This window comes from Schistocerca serialis, chromosome 9 (assembly GCF_023864345.2).
Source record: "Schistocerca serialis cubense isolate TAMUIC-IGC-003099 chromosome 9, iqSchSeri2.2, whole genome shotgun sequence".
Taxonomy (NCBI): Eukaryota; Metazoa; Arthropoda; class Insecta; order Orthoptera; family Acrididae; genus Schistocerca; species Schistocerca serialis.
Window position 1 is genome coordinate 427,408,532 of NC_064646.1, and position 21,952 is coordinate 427,430,483.

General features: G+C 40.9%; 1 protein-coding gene across 1 annotated transcript in view; it reads right to left on the reverse strand.

Annotated features, from left to right (window-relative positions):
• The window catches only part of LOC126419760 (lysosome membrane protein 2), a 667,863-nt gene that overhangs the window by 631,803 nt on the left and 14,108 nt on the right, over window positions 1-21,952 (reverse strand). The window lies entirely within an intron of this gene.

The window sequence follows — 21,952 nt, forward strand, 5'->3', positions numbered from 1 at the left end:
TCACGAGTGTTGTTGAAACGATTTTATTATACCATCACTAGTTTCGGGCCTGAGTTCATCGTCAGATGATAGAGTTGACTTCTACGCAAGTTTTACGTTTGCATCTTCTTCAAAAGCCCTCCTTTACATATTATAGGACAGGGGTTTGGTTTTCTGTTACAATCCATACTGATCAAAATGATGGACGCATTTACGTACAAATGTAAACAAATGACGGATACATTTGTTGACATTCGTAACTAAATGCATCCGCCATATTGTTTTTAGTTCAGTCCATTGATTAGTATGGATTGTACCCACATGAAAAAAAGTTTTGCATCACCCCAGTTCCCAGAACTCCTGAAGACGTCGACTGTGGATATTGTATCACAGACACAATCCCTTTGACTGTTCACATATGTCACTAAACCCGACCAAAGATGTAAACAACCATGCATCAGCACCGCCTATTTGACGGAAGGGGTCTGACAGCCGATCAGTTCCAGTCATTCCATCAGGAAGGAGGTACACGGCCCGTGTTTAGTTCAACCATGCCTAGACGGTCATTACCGCGGATCAGATGCGCCCGCATTGTTACTTTGTGCCAGGAAGGGCTCTCAACAAGGGTAGTGTCCAGGCGTCTCGGAGTGAACCAAGGTAACGTTGTTCGGACATGGAAGAGATACAGAGATACAGGAACTGTCGACGATGTACCTCGCTCAGGCCGCCCAAAGCTACTACTGCAGTGGATGACCGCTACCTGCGGATTATGGTTCGGAGGAACCCTGACAGCAACGCCACCACGTTGAATAATGCTTTTCGTTCAGCTACAGGACATCGTGTTACGTCTCAAACTGTGCGCAGTAGGCTGCATGATGCGCAACTTCGCTCCCGACGCCCAGGGTGAGGTCCATCTTTGCCTCCACGACACAATGCAGCGCGGTATAGATGGGCCAGTAACATGCCGAATGGCCCCTTCAGGACTGGCATCACGTTCTCTTCACCGATGAGTGTCGTATGCCTTTAACCAGACAATCGTCAGAGACGTGTTTGGAGGCAACCCGGTCAGACTGAACCCCTTAGACACACTGTCCAGCGAGTGCATCAACGTGAAGGTCCCAGATGTTTTGGTGTGGCATTATGTGGGGCCGACGTTCGCCGCTTGTGGTCATGGAAGGCGCCCTAACGGATGTACGATACGTCAGTGCCATTCTCTCACCGATAGTGCAACCATATCGGCAGCATATTGGCGAGACATCCGTCTTCATGGACGACAATTCGCGCCCCCATCGTGCACATCTCGTGAATGACTTCCTTCAGGATAACAACATCGCTCGACTAGAGAGGCCAGCATGTTCTCCAGATATGAAACCTATCGAAAATGCCTGGAACAGATTGAAAAGTGCTGTTTACGGACGACGTGACCCAGCAACCACTCTGAGAGATCTACGCCGAATCGCCGTTGAGGAATGAGACAATCTGGACCAACAGTGTCTTGATAAACTTGTGGATAGTATGCCACGACGAATACAGGCATGCATCAATGCAAGAGGACGTGCTAATGGGTATTAGAGGTACCGATGTGTACAGCAATCTGGACCACTACCTCTGAACGTCTTGCTGTATGGTGGTACAACATGTAATGTGTGGTTTTCATGAGCAATAAAAAGGGCGGAAATGATGTTTATGTTGATCTCTATTCCAATTTTCTGTAATGGTTCCGGAACTCTCGAAACTGAGGTGATGCAAAATATTTTTTGATGTGTGTAATAGAAAAGGAAACGTATCTGCCATCTTGTTTTTAGTTCTTTCACAGATAGTAAAAGAAAATCAAACCTCTGTCCTATAATATTGAAAGGAGGGCTTTTCACGAAGACACAACGTTAAACTTGCAGAGAAGTCAACGCTATCATTTGACGATGGGCTAAGGCCCGAAACTAGTAATAATATAATAAAACCATCTCAAGAATAGTTGGAGCTGGTTGCAGTATTTCCTACAGTGTAATGTAACACTTTTGCCTGGTGCCTATATTCAAAGTCAAAATTACATTTTTTTTTTCCTTAATATATTCTCGTCTAAGCAGCTGTACAGAATATCGCGAACGGAAACTGGCAGTCTGACAAAACGTCACTGAGTTAATAGATCTGAAACGCTGCTGTTTATAAACTTATAAGTTAGATGCACTATGACACTTATGATAGCAGGGTAATCCCAAAAATTATTTGAACGTTATTATAGCCCAAGCGTCAAAATGCTTAACTCTAGTTTACACATAAAATAGGCAGAAGATGTTGAAACACGATTACACTAAATACGGTGCGATAGAGACGCACACTCAGTTAACATAGTTACATTTACTTTGTAATAGTAACAAAAGAACCATCTATCTGTCACCTTGCTCAGAATAACTGGTCGTAAAGACTAAATACTAAGACGTAATTATTAGTCAACTCTCCAGTACGCTTCGATGTATTTGTGCATTATGTTTGGGTCTATCATGTATCTATACTGTCTGGATTGCAGACGACTCAACAAATTTGTAAGTTGTCTGCAATTATAGTCACCTTATGTTTGCACAATGTTGACAAAAAACGTGTCAGTTAATCGACAACCAACTTTATGGCACTGCAGATACGCCTTTTAAACAAACGCGGATTTTGTAACACGTATACCAGTAATAAATCTAGACCGAAGAAGTTCGCTGTTCGACGTTCTAAATGTTCAAGAATACTCATGCCTCTCCATTACTTGGTACTGTATGGACTCGACAGACGTAATGCTGAGGAGTAGCACGCTTCTCTGTACTTTATCTTCTTTACACCTCTTAAACCGCGGGAAGTGTCTGGTAGACTGTACCGAAGACACACACGTGCTGAGTGCATTCCGATTCTTTGCACAAAATAAAATTGGAAAAATATGACTGGCTGTACAGCTTATACACCATACTAGTTTTCCACACGCTAATGACAAGAGTGTGTGCAGATTGTGAAAGTAACTTACGTAACATCCTTAACACAGTAATTTTGTTCAGTCAGTAACTGTTAATATTCGTCTCTTGATATTTACAAGATGAATAATTATGCTAACTAAATGACAGAAGTAAAGTTGTTTATGATTTGGTCCACCTTGTGCAAACACAATTTTTTCTTGCCTTAGCAAAATACGTTTCACTGAAGCTATAGGACCAAATGGATTTCATCCTTGTTTCCAAATGCTGTTGTTTTTGTGGTTTTCTGTGTTACTATTTAACAAAAGTGACAGTGAAAGTTTTTCACAGTGAAGATAATGGGGAAACCAGAATGTGAAAGAAAACCAACTGTAATCCAAAACATAAAAAACACAAAAACCACAGTACAAGATAAAAAGAAATAAAATTAAAAAAAAAACACTGACGGTCTTGTCACTTCAGCGTAATATGTCTGGGTAAAAGAAGAAAAAGTTCTGTTTGCTCAACGGGAAGCCCGTCAAAAAATAATTTCGTTTGCAAACAAACACGGACGCAAGGGCTTCAACTTCAATATGAGTTCTAGAAGTTATGTTTACATATCTCGTCGATATCCAAGCAGCAGAATCAGTCATTATTCAAAAATTATTTTAGACTAGTATGGTTTCGTAAAAATATAAACGAAGACTTCTGTATCTTTCGCATATGCCGTTACTTCAAAATAAACGTAGACACTACCGTGACAATATGAGCAATATTATCTACTGAACAAGCTGATTATGAGCAGAAAATCGAAACTGTTTATTCACCACTTGCAGGAGACATATATTGTGAAGATACAATCTGTTGAGACTTTTTTACTTACGTTAACGCGACAAAACGCAATCATCAATCTCCGTCAGATCCCACCACTTAAAACATGAAGCGCAACGTGAATGAGTTCTGCAGTGTTAACAATAATCTCTGGTGATTAGAGCCGTTAAAATATTACTCTGAAAACAGTTCTCCTTCGTTTAGTATTACGTATTAAAACGTCCTCTATTTATGAAACAAAACTGAAATGATCACGTCTGCATATTGTATGTATATTACCAAAGATGTCTACAGTCCCTTTCCTTTATTTGCTCACTTGTTTTCAGGAGGAATCTCCCATCTCATACTCAAAATCTGTCCTTCGAACATCGAAAAAAATGGTTCAAATGGCTCTGAGCGCTATGGGACTTAACTTCTATGGTCATCAGTCCCTTAGAACTTAGAACTTCTTAAACCTAACTAACCTAAGGACATCACACACATCCATGCCCGAGGCAGGATTCGAACCTGCGACCGTAGCGGTCGCGCGCTTCCGGACTGATCCAAGGTGGCCGCCGAGTAAGTGACCCCAGAAACTATTTCCAGAAAGTTAAGTGATTTAGACAGGAATATAATTTAGTTTAACACCGACAACATATTAAATATGTGCATTAGTGTATCGTTTAGTCTTGCCGTTAAAGGTTTCACTTTTTTGCGTATTTTTTCAGAAAACACGAAAAGATCGTAACTTCGCGAAGTCGCGTTTAGGCTTAAATTTTGTAAACATGTTTGTTTCTTGTTTCTCGGTAATCTGACTAGTTTCTCGGTAACAAATAAGTAAACTACCGTAAATAGCGTATAACTTCATTGTTTTAATACAGATTTCAGAAAAACAGCTTAATTTTATATCAGAAACTTGCTTATATACATTTGTTTATAGGCCTAATTCTCGTAACGTTTTTGGAGAATCAAACTTAAAGTAACTCGTTTCATTGTCCTTTTTTTCATTCCATCGAGTGAAATATATCATAAATAGCGTATACCTTCATTTTTTTAATACAGATCTCAGAAAAACAGCGGAATTTTAAATCAGAAACTTGCTTATATACATTTGTGAATAGGCGTAATTCTTGTAACGTCTTTTTTGATTTTCGGTAATTTAATTGATTTAGTCTAGCTAAAGTATTATTTTCGCCATGAGTGAGAAGTGTCTGACTTGCCGTAGAATTGTTAGTTCGGGGTTTGGTGTGATGGATGCAATAGTTTTTTTCATTGGGGGGACTGCAGTAGCGCGGGTGCCGGGAAAGTGGATCAGGCTCATCAGTGGTTATGTAGGATTTGCAGCAGAGATAGGAAGATAGTGGAACAGGAGGGGAAAATTGCTGCCCTTCAGGCTGAGCTAGATCAGGATAGGGAAGATCTGGACAGGTTAAGGAGGGAGAAGGGCAAAGAGAGGTGGGAAGTGGCAACAAGTAACAGAAGGAACAGGCCTAGAACTATGTCTGACAGTTTTGTGGTGAATGTCAAGAATAAATTTGACCTATTGCTTCAGTTAGAAATTGATGAGCCTCAAGCAGAGGTAGGTGTAGACAGGACACAACAAACTTTCAACAGGAAATTGAAAAAGAATGTAGGAAAGTCATCGAAAAGCAAGAAAGTTTTGTTGTTGGGCAGTTCTCATGCCAGATGTGTAGGCCAACTTCTGCAGGAGGAATTAGGACCAGAATACCAGGTACTAATTTTTTCAAACCAAGTGCTAGTCTGGATCAGGTGACAGAGGATTTAGGTTCACTCTGTAAAGGATTTACCAGGGAAGACACCGTGGTTATTGTGGGAGGGCCAGGGAACAGCATCGACAGAGATTCTGGGTACAGTATAGAGTGTGACCTGGTAAAGATTGCGTCGGCATCGAGACACACCAATGTTGAATTTGTATCTGTCCTGAGACGCCATGACCGGCCTCATTTGAGCTCTTCTGTTGGGAGAGATAATTTGGAGTTGGAACGGCTGCTTGGGTCAGGTGCGGGGGCTCATATTGGTGTGGTTGCTGTTGATTCTCTCAGTAGGTGGGACTATACCAGGCACGGTCTACATCTCAACAGGAAAGGGAAGGGTAAGCTGGCTGGGGTAATAGCAGGAAATTTAAGGGGGGGAGGCACTGCCATGAATGGTAAAATACCAAGTGGTTACAGGTGTTGGAGCAGCACCTCTTTTAGGATAGGTAAGACAGAAAGATGTCAAGTTCTACGAGAGGTCAGGATTGAAACAAATCTTCAGTTTAGGAAAGAAATTAAACAGCACAATTCTAGCACATTGGATCACCAATCACAGCTGTCAGTTATAAATTTTCACCAGTCACCAGAAATTTTATCTCCACCAAGTGTATCTCAGTCCTAGGTAATTGCATTAATGAATTAAAGTCACCCAACCCAGTTGACATAATCTGCCTCTCTGAACACCATGTGACCACTGGCATAGGAACTAGGCCTAAGCACAATGAGAAACTTAAACAGGAGAGTACTGCAAATGTTAGAATAAGGAAAGGTTCTCATAAAAGTATAATTAAAAATAATGTAAGTATATTTCATCAAAATATTGGGAGTTTAAAGAATAAAATAGATGAGCTTCTGGTTTGTTTAGAAGATTTAGAAGCTGAGGATGAAATACGAGATATACGTGGATATACTATGCCTGTCTGAGCATCACATTGTTGCTGATATGGACAAGGTAAATGTAAGTGGATATAAGCTCTCTGCACATGTAATTAGAGAAAATATGGAGAAAGGAGGAGTTGCCATATATGTCAAAAGTTATCATTGTGCAAACAGTATAGAAACAAAAACGTTCTGTGTAGAGAAACATATAGAAGAATGTGCCTGTGAGCTTAAATTAAATAAAGGCACATTTATAATTGTAACTGTATATAGGTCCCCATCATGAAATTTTCATCTATTTCTGAAAAATTTGGACTCCTTGTTGTGCTATCTGTCAGACAGGGGGAAGCAAATACTTCAATGTAGATTCTCTGAAAGAGGGTAATAGGAAAAATGACCTTGAAGTATTACTCGGTTCTTTCAATTTGACACCCGTTATTGATTTTCCTACTCAGGTGGTAAAGGACAGCAGCTCACTGATAGATAACTTCTTTATAGACCAAGATAAGTTAAAACAGTCCTCCAAAGTAGTACGTTCAGTCAACGATTTAACAATTGCAAATTTCAGGGAAAGCCTACAGAAGTTAGACTGGGATGAGGTGTACTGTGGACCTGATGCCAATTTAAAATATAATTTATTTCATGACACTTTTGTAAATGCATTTGAAAACAACTTCCCCAAGAAAATAGTTCAATATACTCGTAAGAAACCATGTAACAAACCATGGCTTACTAAGGGTATAAAAATATCTTGTAACCGTAAAAGGGAAATGTATCTGACAGCAAGAAAGAGTAGTGACCCAGAAACTATCAAACATTATAAAAACTACTGTGCTATATTAAGACAAGTTATTAAAAAATCCAGAAGTATGTGTATCATGTCTGAAATCAGCAACTATGATAATAAAATTAAAACAATTTGGAATATTATTAAAAGAGAAACAGGTCAACCAAGAGCACAGGAAGACAGTATTACCATCAAATTGAATGAAAACTTTACGAACAAAAAGTCAGAAGTTGAAAATATTTTTAATAATCATTTTCTAAATGTTGTGGATATAGTAGGATCCAGTTGTTCATTAGAAGATGTTAGGCTGTTAATGGAAGAGGCCATACCTATGCAATTTGATACAATTGAAATCTCACCCACTTCTCCCTCTGAAATTAGGAAAATAATAAACTTGCTTAAAAGCAAAAACTCACATGGAATTGATGCTCTGGAACAGGGCATTTTCCCTGATAGACTGAAATATGCTATTGTTATACCTTTGCATAAAAAAGGGGATAGATCTGATGTCAACAATTACCGTCCCATCTCCCTTCTAACAGCTTTATCCAAAATTTTTGAGAAAGTAATGTATTCAAGAGTAGCTTCACATATCTGTAAAAAGGAAGTACTAACAAAATGTCAGTTTGGTTTCCAGAAAGGTTTTTCAACAGAAAATGCCATATATGCGTTCACCAATCAAATTTTGAATGATCTGAATAACCGAACACCACCCATTGGGATTTTTTGTGACCTCTCAAAGGCTTTTGATTGTGTAAATCATGAAATTCTGCTAGACAAGCTCAAGTATTGTGGCATGAGTGGGACGGTGCACAAATGGTTTAATTCGTACCTAACTGGAAGAGTGCAGAAAGTTGAAATAAGCAGTTCTCATAATATGCAAAGATCAGCACATTCCTCAAACTGGGGAACTATCAAGAATGGGGTTCCACAAGGGTCGGTCTTGGGTCCTTTGTTGTTCTTAATATATATTAATGACTTGCCATTCTATATTCATGAAGAGGCAAAGTTAGTTCTCTTTGTTGATGATACAAGTATAGTAATCACACCTGACAAACAAGAATTAACTGATGAAATTGTCAATAATGTCTTTCAGAAAATTAATAAGTGGTTTCTTGTAAATGGACTCTCACTGAATTTTGATAAGACACAGTTCCGTACAGTAAATGGTATGACGCCATTAATAAATATAGACCTTAATCAGAAGCATATAGCTAAGGTAGAATATTCCAAATTTTTAGGTGTGTCCATTGATGAGAGATTAAATTGGAAGAAACACATTGATGATCTGCTGAAACGTTTGAGTTCAGCTACTTATGCAATAAGGGTCATTGCAAATTTTGGTGATAAACATCTTAGTAAATTAGCTTACTACGCCTATTTTCACTCACTGCTTGCATATTGCATCATATTTTGGGGTAATTCATCACAGAGGAATAATGTATTTATTGCACAAAAGTGTGTAATCAGAATAATAGCTGGAGTCCACCCAAGATCATCCTGCAGACATTTATTTAAGGATCTAGGGATATTCACAGTAGCTTCTCAGTATATATACTCTCTTATGAAATTTGTTATTAACAACCAAACCCAATTCAAAAGTAATAGCAGTGTGCATAACTACAATACTAGGAGAAAGGATGATCTTCACTATTCAAGATTAAATCTAACTTTGGCACAGAAAGGGGTCAATTATACTGCCACTAAAGTCTTTGGTCACTTACCAAATAATATCAAAAGTCTGACAGATAACCAACAAGTATTTAAGAAGAAATTAAAAGAATTTCTGAATGACAACTCCTTATACTCCATAGAGGAATTTTTAGATATAAATTAAGAAAAGAAAGAAAAAACCAAACATAAAAATTATTTTAAAAAATTAAAAAAACAATAAATAAAAAAGTTGTAGTATTAACTTAATTATGTTGTTAAATTAACTTAATTATGTCATGTATTGGAAAATTTGACTCGTTCCACATCATTACGAAATATCGTATTCATGATCCATGGAACTAGTATTAATCTAATCTAATCTAATCTAGCCCCTAGAACCGCTCGGCTACCGTGCTCGGCTTCGAACATCACTCACTCTTTTCACAGTGTAGAAATATTTATGGAGTGAGCATCCAGGTGTGCAAAACTGGATTTCTGCCGTCAACGTAAGAAGGCGGCTGAAATGAAATCCTGAATTATTTGTTATTATGCAAATGAGGTAATATAGAAAAATTACACATATATTGTGGTGCTAGTAAAAATAATTATTTATTTAGCACCACAGGAAGGAAACTGTGGTGAACGCACACTTACATGTGTTTCAAAATTAGTTGCGATGGAGACGACAAACAGATAAACAAAAGTCTTTGTATGTTCATCTTTTAAGCGATGGTTGCGGGACTCGGTTGTTCGATAGAGGATGTCAGATCACACAACTTTCAGTCGTCAATTTTCAACCTTATTTTATTTGGCAACTAGTTTCAGCGTTTTACTACGCCATCTTCAGGCCCCTGACCGACGTGTATGAGTAATCTACCTCGCTTGTGATCAAAACAGGGGTCAGCAATACTGGCATCAGTAGATATCTAAGCCGGCCGCGGTGGTCTCGCGGTTCTAGACGCTCAGTCCGAAACCGCAAGACTGCTACGGTCGCAGGTTCGAATCCTGCCTCGGGCATGGATGTGTGTGATGTCCTTAGGTTGGTTAGGTTTAAGAAGTTCTAAGTTCTAGGGGACTGATGACCACAGATGTTAAGTCCCATAGTGCTCAGAGCCATTTAAGCCATTTTAGTAGATATCTAATTGCTGCAGGGACCACTTCAAATATCAACTGCGGACAGTTAGAAGAACATTCAAACCACGCCAGTCAAAGGTAAAAACCCAAAGGCTCATTACTCCGATATGTGTCTATAATTTTTATAGAGTTTACGTTTTTGCTGTGTCCATTACGGGCACTTATTATTCTCTCCCCAGCGATAAAACTGAGGTACTTCTTTGAGAAGTGCTCTGTTTGAACAAAACGTGCAGCTCGTTGGGTTGGCTAATGACACTGTAGTTTTGGTGACTGGAGGTGGTTCTTTACATGAAGCTAACATGGGCGATACGGGATCCATATTCTTCAGTGAGAAGGTTGGTTTGAGTCTGTCGACGGAGACGGCCCTCTGTCCATCGGGTGTTTCAATAACGAAGTGTTTTTAGAGCCTGGATCTACCAGATATGGTCAATCATAAGCTGCAGAGGTTTCCTCTGTGCGTCATGACTTACTTGAAGAGTTTCTGGATGGATGTGGACAGACATTGTAGCATGACGTCGAACATTAACTGGCTCAAGCGACGCAATGTGCCGGTTCAAGTTGAAGTTGGAGTGACACATTCCAGTGGCGTAGGATCAAAGAAATCGGCTGGAAGTGTAGTTGTCATATCGAAGTCATTTCTGCAGCGTTGGTGCTATATTTTGGAATCTCATAAGAACAGAGACACATTAAAAACGTTGGAAAGTTGTCAATCCAGTCATCTGAAAACCGAGCTCCTTATGCTGTTTCGGTGTTGCGATGCTACCGTCCAACTTTGCCGTTCGACGTGGGACGGTAAGCAATGGTTTCGGTGTGGCGTATAACTAGTATCTTTGTGAATTGAGTGAATAATTGACACTCAAATAGCCTTCCTCTGTCGGTGGTGAAGCTTTTCAGGGCTCCAGGACATGCTAAGAGAGTACTGATAACAGTTTCTGCAGAGATGTCCTTCAGTGGAACTGCCGCTGGCCAACGTGTAAACCTGTCCATCATTGTTAAGAGACAGGTGAAGCCGTGAGAGCAAGGTAATGGATACACTAGATCAAAATGCATATGCAACAAGCGACTGTCAGTTCACTGAAAACTTTACAAGCACTGTCTGTATGTTTTGAAACACATGCCTTCCTACTTAGTCATAGGTGGATGCCGAGCAATCGTAATGTACGACAGACAGCGTCGTACTTGCTGTGGTTGCGACCAGGACGGTCATTTACGCTCGCCGTGTATTCTGCGTTGGGTTACACAAATCCCATTTGATGACACGGCGCCACGTCCTACGGTATCGGTCGTCCCCCTCGATTGCTCGTTGATAGCGAACACATGTTTTTGCCCACAGCTTTACATCTTATTTCAATGGTGGTCAAATGAAACATCGAATCAAGTCTACAGCACCTTTGATGTCAGGGTGAGCCAAGCCATGAAGTATATGGAAGACTACTGGCATAAGGATGGAGGGACATATAGCCCGAGTTTATACGTAGAATTGTCACAAAGCAGCTGTGATCCATCTGGTAATAATATTGTTACAAACGCTAAGGAACAGGAGTTTGAACTATTCACTTTGGGCGTATCTGGGTCACTGCTTTGCGTCATTGCAATATGTTTGAATGAAACGCTGGATGGCGACAAGATGTCTGCAACTTTGGAACATATACCAGCAGGTATAGTCTCTCCTCCACGAAGGTATCGAATATCAGCGGTGAACTGACTGGAAAATTCCAGATGGCGCAACCTGCGTGTTGCTTTTTCTGGGCGCTATTTAAAGGCAAATGTTAATGGATTGTGGTATGTGGTTACTGTGAATTCTCTTCCTTCCAGAAGATAATCGAAATGTTTCACTGCCGAATATGCTGCCAACAGTTCACGGCCCTATGTACTATGGTTACGTGGTGTGTCAGTGGGAAACCTGAAGAAAAACACGACTGGTTCAGGTGTTCCTTCTAGCAGCTGGTGTAAAGAAGCGTCTATAGCATGGCCCGTAGCATCGACCATCAAAATTAAGGGAAGATTTGTTGAGAGATGAACAAGCTGAGTTGCATAAGCTTGTTCTTCTTTTAATTTCTTGAACGATTTTTCCGCTTCGTCTGTCCATGTAACAAAGCGATTATCCTTCTCCTTGTTGTTCTTGCACAAGTTAAACAAAGGTAGTTGCATTTCTCCAATATTTGGTAATACACGAATATATAGAAACTTAACACTCTTAGAAGTAGGTCCGCTACTATTTTGTGATAAGGAAAGTCCTTGTTTCTAATGGTGAAAGTTCTTGATGAGACACATAATAATACAAGAATGATATCCCTTTCTCTCCAAAACTGCATTTTCCTTCGTTAACCTTAAGATGATATTCATCAAGCCATTGAAGAAGCTGTTTCAGATGCATTATACGTTTTCATTTGATACTGAAGTACCGATAATATCATCTGACTACGAACATACAAAAGTCAAATCATGCGAAATGCTGTGAACAGGTCGGTGGAATGTTTGCACTGCACTGTCTACACCAACTGAAAGCTACAAAAATTTGAAAATTCCAAATAATGTGGTAACAGCTGTTTTAGGCTAATCTTATGGTGCAACAGAAATATCATGATAAGCTCGGATGAAGTCAGTTTTAGAGAATATCTTTCTGTTAGAAAATTAGCAATTGAAATCTTGTAAGTATGCTATTGGATAACGGTCTGGTATTGTGACAGTGTTTAAAACTCTATAATCTCCACAGTGACACCATGTTCCATCGTTATTTGAAACGAGATGGAAAGGACTAGACCAGCAGCTTTAGGAAGGATGACATATGCCAAGATTGACCATCTGTTGAGACTCAAGTTTCGCTTGCGCTAATTTTTCTGGTCACGAGCGTCTGGCTCATGCATGCACTGGAGGACCTGTTCTTGTTATTGTGTTGCACATTAACTTCAGGAAAATCGTGATTAGGTTTTTCCGTGAGAAGTTTAGGATATATCTTTAGCAAGTCTCGATATTTATTCTAGAGATCAATCAAAAAAAGTAAAGTGTCAATAGGTACGTCTGCAGAGGCTGTACTAGGGATTAAAGTTTCTCGGTCAAGCAACTTTTTAGACTTAACGTCACGCGACAGACGATAATGCATCAAGAACTCCGCTCCAATAATTAAATCAATTTTATCCATAGTGGATGCTGTTGAACTCCGTGACTGTTCCTTTATAGGGTGTAGAAATATTTCCGCTACTAGTCACAATAAAAGGTTATTTATTTGTCACATGACCGGTTTCGGGCTTGCACCCATCTTCAGGTGTTTATACATTCATGTGCATGTTTATATTCTTGAGATCACTGTATAAATATAAAAAAAAATTATTTGCTGGTGACTAAACAGATACAAGTGGGACAATTGTAAGTGGCAAGGCAGCATTTGTCGAAAATATATCTGTACTTACAAAAGCTGAAGCATCATTTTTATAGTTATCCTGTGATGACCGTTTTTCCACTTAGTTACATATTATCATTTTCACGTCCATATTTCAGTTTTATGAAGTTTAGCTGCATGTTTCACTATTACGATGTGCACTAGTGAAATACGCAGCATTTAAACATGTACATGAATGCATAAACACCTGAAGATGGGCGCAGGCCCAAAACCGGTCATGTGACAAATAAATAACCTTTTATTGTGACTGGTAGCGCCGGCCGGAGTGGCCGATCGGTTCTAGGTGCTACAGTCTGGAACCGCGCGACCGCTACAGTCGCAGGTTCGAATCCTGCCTCGGGCATGGATGTGTGTGATGTCCTTAGGTAGTTAGGTTTAATTAGTTCTAAGTTCTAGGGGTCTGATGACCTCAGAAGTTAAGTCCCATAGTGCTCAGAGCCATTTGAACCATTTTTGAACCTGTACGATTTGATCGACTGCAGTTGCGACTCATAGACGTTGCAGTCATACGACACCCGTTTTTTCGTTTTGTGGAATGCATAATTTTACATTTCTAAACATTTAAACGAGTTGTCAATCTTTGTACCATTTTGAAACCTTGTCAAAACTACAGTACTTCATTATACGTAAGTGCACCACCTGGTAAAGGCTGGATTAGTATTCAGATTATCCCCAAAGTCATTAATATACAAAATGAACAGCAATGACCTCTGCGTGCATCCATGGGGAACCCCTGCATTTGCTTCCACAATATGTCGACGACCCACCATCCAAGATAAAATGCAGTGTCCTACCTATCAAGAAATCCTGAAGGCAGTTACAAATTTTGTTTGATACTTCAAACGATTGTACTTTCGATAATAAGCGCAGGTGTGGTGCTGCGTCAAATGCATCGCCGGTAGCATCCCTGGCTTTACTTTGATGATAGAGTTATCGCATGAAATTAATTCACAATACCAGACACAACATCTTTTATTTTCTTATTTGTATATTATCTGGCTTTATCAGACTGCCCATTTCACTTTATACACATGGTTTTTTTAATACAAGTGCAATATGTAGATTATAATGTAAATGGTTTTCGAATTCATCAAAATATTGATAAATCAAATGTAATATCAGCTGTTACCAATCTGTTTAGCAAACCATGAAAAGTATAGATTCATCACTGATAACTGTGAATCCAACCCCACTCCTGGGAATTTAGGAGCGTCTTATCCCTGCGATATTTTGTTCCAATTCGTAATTCATGTGTGAACAACTTTGGCGCAAATTACTAAAGGCATACAAGAATTTTGATCCTGCTGTTAGGGGTGGTGATTCTCACTGCAGCCTTTTACAGATAACAACCCATCTGCGAATCAAGTAATATCCTATGACTATAACATCATTGCTAAAGCAGATTCCTGTCACGGGCGCCAGTTGTCTAGATGCTGCTGTATTCTGTTAAAAGAACATGGCGATACTGATAGTAGACTTGATGAAAAACTGCTTTCCCTATTCCCAGTTAACAGGTACATTTAGCCTTGCCTGATAATTTAATTCCGTCTTGATCGCGGCCGGCATCGGACCGCATCTGGTCGCTAAATTAAATCGTTGTAGGAGGAAACAGGGGAATTTTACAGGCCAGAAGCTCGACAGATCTGATAAATACTTGCATGTATTGGTAAAAAAAATGTAAATGCGACGTAGCCTGTTACAAGTTAATTACAACTGATCCACAGGCAGTTGATCAACTTAGCCTGAAATTCTTGCTGCAGGACAAAAGAAAGAAACAAATAATTGCAACATAAACGATCGTTCTGATAACACGTCCAGCTCCTGATCAGAGAAAGAGTACTCTGGGAGATCGTCAAAATGATAGTCACGGAAACTGAGGAAATTGAAGCCCGAGCTGGGACAGTACAAAGTACTATTACAAAAGCATCGATAGGTTCATCGCATCCACCGATTGAGATCCAAACCGTTGTATTTCTATGACTAACGACTGAAACAGTAGCGGTTGCATTAAAGTGAATGCGAAACAATACTAACCCGAACTATGGCGTCCATGGCTGCTACTAAGGACTGTAAGCATACACAAGGACGTACAAACTGCTGCAACACCTGCGCTATTGAAGATCACGAACGAACTCCAAACAAGAACTGCAAAAGACCGAGGACGATAGGAGCTCTGTCGTCAGTTTTGTTACTGTGGGCGCTGCACCTCAGTATACGCCTGCCAGGAAAAAGAGCGCAGTGATCAACCTCAACAGGGAGAAAGTTGGGATCTGTTCCGCTCAGTAACGCATGGACTCTTGGCTCAGAGGTTGGGTTGCAGGAATGGTTGCAGTTATGTGAAAGAGTGGAACAGACTAGAGTCTCTGCGCCACGATGAAGCCGTGGCAGGACAGTCAAAGTAACAGTTCGACCAGCTTTTGTGACTAGTGGCCAGTTTGGGAATTGTTATTAATAACTAGCCGAGTACCTGGCGTTGCCCTGGTACGCATGTATTTCTATTCTGTTACTTCATCTCCTCCCACCCCTCTCTCTGTCATCTGCTACTCCTTCCCCTTTCTGCCCATCTCCTCCTTCCCCTCGTGTCTCATGAACTCTGTCCAGTATAGTGCTACACACTGACGTGACAGAAGTCACGGGATACCTCCTACTATCATGTCAGACGGTCTTTTGTCTGGCGTAGTGCAACAATTCGAAGTGGGATGGACTCCACAAGTTGTTGGAAGTCCCCTGCAGGAATATTGAACCATGCTGCTTCTGCAGCCGTTCATAATTGCGAAAATGTTGTCGGTACAGGATTTTGGGCAGAAACTGGGATTATGTCCCATAAATGATCGAGGGGGAGCCAGATCATTCGCTCGAATTGTCCAGAATGATCTCCAAACCAATGACGAACAATTGTGGCCCGGTGACATGGAGCATTGTCATCCATAAAATATTGTACAGAACGCGCTAAGCAGCACGGTCACCGAGGTGTAGTGGTTATGATACTAGACGGTTGCATGGAGGGTCGTGAGTTCAAAATTCACCAGAACTGTAAAATTTTAATTTCTATATTCGGTCCGATTACATTGTAGAAGTATTTACAAATGTCAAGAATCATTGGACCGGAATGTTCTGAAACTGTATATATACTGCATGTGCTCTGGCCGGAGGCAGTTCCCACCGCACTCTTGTATGTGGTAGTGCTGAATAAACCTTCGTTAAGTGAAGTTAGTGTTCGTCATTCATTTATTTACACCTTCTTCTACGTGACAATATCCATCTTTGTTTGGAAACCTGAAGTTCATGAAGCCTGCAAATTGACTCCAAATAGCCGAATATAATCATTTCTAGTCAATAATCGGTTCACTTGGAGCAGAGGACCCAGTCCATTCTATGCGAACACAGCACATACCATTATGGAGCCATCACCATCTTTCTCAGTGCCTTCTTGACAACTTGGGTCCATGGCTTCGTGGGGCCTGCGCCACACTTGTACCCTACTACCAGACCTTACTCAATGATATCGGGACTCACTTGATGAGGCAGTGGTTTTCCAGTCGTCTAGGGTCCAATGGATGTGAACACGAGCCCAGGAGAGACACTGCAGGCTATACCGTGCTGCTATTGCCATAGTCCGTTACATCTAAACATCACCGCACTGTCCTAATGGATATGTTCGTCGCATGTCCCGCACTGATTTCTGCAGTTATCGCAAACGCAGCTGCTGTCGGAAGGCCGTCGGCCACTGCGATGTCCGTGATGAGAGGTAATGCGTTAAATTTGGTGTTCTCGGCACACCCTTGACACTGTGGATCCCGAAAGTTTGAATTCCCTAACGATTTCTGTAATGGAATGTCTCATACGTCCTCCTCCAACTATCATTCCCTGTTCAAAGTCTGTTACTAATAATTCGCGGTATGTGGCCATAATCACGTCGGAAACACTTTCACATGAATCGTCTGAGTACAAATGACAGCTCCACCAATGACCTGCCCTTTTTTAACTTGTGTACGTGATACTACCGTCATGTGTTGTAAGGTTGGAGGATATTTTAGCACCTGAAATGCGATTCTTCACGACATAGAAATCGACATGGCACATACCATACTTCGGATGTAAATATCTTCATTTGCATACTGAGGAGTGCAGTGAGCAATGGGCACATAAATGGCTTTCGTGTAAATGATATTAATAGTTCCTTCCTAATTTGTTTGCACATAAATGCGTTCATTTTTATAGTAAAACGTAGCTGAAGTGCGAAGCGCCAGTCGCTCTGGTTAGGACGCAGAAGCGCAGTATGGAAATCCACGTTAGGAAACATTAGCGAGGTACAACAAACCGACACTCACTGCAGGGAGCTAATTCAAGACAACAGTGGTTTGAGCCCTCGCCTATGCGCATTTCTAAGGCAGGTGGAGAAAACACTCTGCATCGAATCACATGATCCTGTCGTGAATGGCATGTGGGCTTCACCTGTGAAGACACCTGCCCTGGCGATACATAAACGCAACAACAAAAACTCAGACGCTGATTGAGCAAAAGTAAGACAAAGACAGGGAAGGTGACATTATTGCGACGCAGAAGTTTATTAGGAAAACTCTGATCGGCTCGAACAAGGAAGTACAGAATGTACAGTGCGCTCCCATTGACTAATACCAGTGTTGCTACAAGGCAAAGCCATGGTACTGTGGGAAAAGTTCACGAAAATATAGTCAATTACGAATGGATAATTGAGGCTCTCTTATCTCGAGGCACTGGGACCTTAAAGACCTGCGGTGACGCAGAGAGAGGTTTTTCTGTGAACATTTTTGGTTCATCAGGTTCTGCTTCAGCCATATTTGTGTTGAATCCCTCATAGATCTCCACAGCGGAGGAAACGAGATGAGTAGTTCTAGTTTTCTTGTGAGAACTTTGAGGACAATATTGTGCACGTCGCCCAGCCTTGGCTAGTGTATAATAGCCATTTTGTCTTAGCCCAGGGAAACATACAGTCTTCCGCTTCACGAAAACTTATGGATTTTTCGACTGGGTAAATTCAGTCAGAGGCCAGCATAATATTATTAGGTTGACACGTACAAGACACGTTGCACGCGGCAGCCAGATATTTCCAACACTGTCGTTGCACATTTCGAAAGGTAAATGACGCACTGCTGAGATACTAACTGTTGAGGTCACTAGAGTACTTGACTTCAGAACTGCGTAAGCCTGGAGTGATAGCTAGAATTTCCTCGTGTTCGTGACTGTCACATCATCCTGTGGTTTATATTCGAATGAGGAAACATTGCCCAACTTCACTAGTTTAGTTTATATTGCCAGAGTGAATATTTCTGACGGAAATTTCGGTTGAGATTTCTACTTGCACTTTTGTCATATTTTTTCGTATTAAGTAATTTTTTTTTCAATTTGATGACTGTACTTTTCTTCAAATGGTTGAAATGGCTCTGAGCACTATGGGACTTAACATCTTAGGTCATCAGTCCCCTAGAACTTAGAACTACTTAAACCTAACTAACCTAAGGACATCACACAACACCCAGCCATCACGAGGCAGAGAAAATCCCTGACCCCGCCGGGAATCGAGCCCGGGAACCCGGGCGTGGGAAGCGAGAACGCTACCGCACGACCACGAGATGCGGGCGTACTTTTCTTGCCTTATGTTTTTAGCACGGGATCTTCCTACACTGTATAGGATTTTCTTAAGATTAACACTTTCGCAACGTGAACCCGAATGTGTATACTATTTTATACAACAAAAAACTTCGATGTACAGGGAACATAGTGTTTGTTTGTCCTAAAATAGAGACCTTCCTTCCCCAGCGACATATTTTGGGAACACCGACAACAGCTGTTCTTCCGATGTCTAACAGTGGGCGTATCTGTGATCTACGTACCTGGCAGGGTCTGGGTTCACAGGCTTAATACGTTCCTTTTCAGAGCAGTCCTTGCGCGCTAAATGGTGTGGTAGTTTACTCAAAAACCAGAGCACTCAGCACGTTAGATTGTGTACGCACATATCGCTATTACATCACTTTTGTCACCTCAACGTTGTTTTGTAGGTACACTGAGCAGCCTACGTGGATACCGGCTGCTAAATGTGTTGCGAATAGAGTTAGTAGCAAAGAAGCAATAAATGTAAACGCCATGACGTCAGGTCTGAAGCGACAATTTTTTTGCATGATCAGCGAAAATGTAGTAAGCGATCAACTTTTTTCCTTTCATCATCTTGTGGGGTTCGTCAGTGAGAGCGTTTCATGAAGATTTGTAACGATAAAGTAAGCCACTGAATTCTCTGCTTCTTATATGTAACAGTAGTATGGAAGTATGGAATAAACACATTTAAGGTGTTGTAAGCATTGTATTCACTAATTTGGATCGTGTCACGTAGTACAAACGAACCAAAAAAAGCATTTCCGGAAATATGATAAAGTTCGGAAGTCAAAAAGTAAACAGCTTTCTCAGAGAGAAAATGTTGTTCCCTAATTCGCCTAATATTGTTCCACTCATTATCTTGTACTACACACTTTCACAAGTAGCCTACGTTCTTCCTCAGTGTTCAAGCTATCGCCTTACCAAATTTCATCGAAATCGGGTCAACGGGTTAGTAACAATAAATGTAAACGTCACATGCATGAATGGCAGTTTCTTAAGCATGTCAGTGTTTATGCTGTCGTATACCCTGAACTATATCTCGTGCATAGTTATAACTTTCTAGATACGTTCAGTGGTATATGTGATCACTGTCTACACAATGTGTCGCGAATAGAGTTAGTAGTAAAGAAGTAGTAAATTAACACGTCATGCCTGATGTGAAAATGGACAACCAAAAGTTAGTAAGCGATAAACTTTTTTTCTTTTCATCGTTTTGCGAGAAAAAAGTCTCGTAGAGGTTTGAAATTTACTTTAAAGTTTGTTGCATGTCACTAAGTGCTCTTATTCTAAAATACAGGATAAAAATGTATGGGTATTCTCGCCTTATAGCCTACACTTGTTTTTCACCTCCACCCTTTCATAGGTAGGTGGTTCACACCCCCACAGCGATTCATTCCCGAGAGTAAGTGGTGTATGTACCAAGTTCGGTTGAACTCAGTACAGTTGTGTGTTGAAGAGATCTTGAACATACGTATACTTTTATAATATGTATGAATGCACTTTTTCGTGATCTGATTTCGTTGAAAATAGTCTATACGGTGCCCCTAGGTGCGCTGAAGTTAGCAATGAAAACCGTAGTTTGGAGATTAGTGTGTGCAGGTAGACAGACAAGAATGTTTTAGTTAAATTTAAATCATGATCACTTTTTTCGTGATTCGATTTTGGTGGGCTATAGCCTATACGGTGCCCCAAACTATGCTCAGGCTACTTGCTACAACGCTATGAAAATTCGTTTGGTGATTTTGAAGATTAGCGTGTTCAAAGACAAACAGACACGATGGTATTGCGGAATTATTACCGTTATAGTTTCAAACAAGGCTCTAAAAACTCCTCCGCCACCACGAGACAACAGTCCTCTGATTAGGCAAGCCTACGGTGATACCGGGGTAAATTTGTGTGACACCATCTAAATAGAGATTAATTCCATCGACATTCGGGACATTATTCGGGGCGACCCATGACATATATCAAATGACTCGTAAATTTGCGTACAATCTGTTATCGGAAATGCAAGTTATATTTTACTAGGACACTCTCTCTTTCTCAGGAAGACTGGACGTGGCGGCAGTCGCTGCCACTGCACACCTTGTGGTAGCCTAGGAAAAAGTCTCTGCTGTACAGCAGGATACTGGAAAAACGCACTCACTCTACAGAGGAGACCACTTGTAAATCGCTTGTGCGCGCCATGTTAGAATACTGTTGAAATGTGTGAGACTCACAGCGTATAGGACCGACAGGGCAAATTGAAGATATACAGAGAAGGGTAGCACAAAGTTCTGTTTCATTCAAGAAAGCATCTGGCAAAAGTTTGAAGATAGGAACCATTTATCCCACAAAAGCCTATCTACAAAGTTTAAGGGTGCAGTGCTACTGAGTAAATTGTGAAAGTAAATTTCATCTTTGCTTTTCACACGGAAACTTTGTTACAAAAACAAGCACACCATTGCATCGTCAACTGTACACCATGCACTATTTTTCGACGTAGTTGGCACCGACACTGAGACATTTGTCGTGGCGTGCAATCAGTTTGAAGAAACCACTGAGGTAAAACTCAGCGGATTTGTCACACAGCCTGGTCCACCTCAGCATTGGTTTGGATGCCTCCATGTAAATGAGGCGGCCTTCGTTTCTGGAGTAAAGTGGTGCACCCACCTCTCATCAAAAATGGTTCAAATGGTTCTGAGCACTGTGGGACTCAACCTCTGAGGTCATCAGTCCCCTAGAACTTAGAACTACTTAAACCTAACTAACCTAAGGACATCACACAACACCCATGCCTGAGGCAGGATTCGAACCTGCGACCGTAGCGGTCGCTCGGCTCCAGATTGTACCGCCTAGAACCGCACGGCCACTCCGGCCGGCCACCTCTCATCGCCTGTTATGGTTCTAAACAAGCTTCTACAGCACAATGCGATCCAGCCGAATCCCATTCCTGCGCTCTTGTAATCCGGGGTGAGCTTCCTAGGCACGCTTCTTA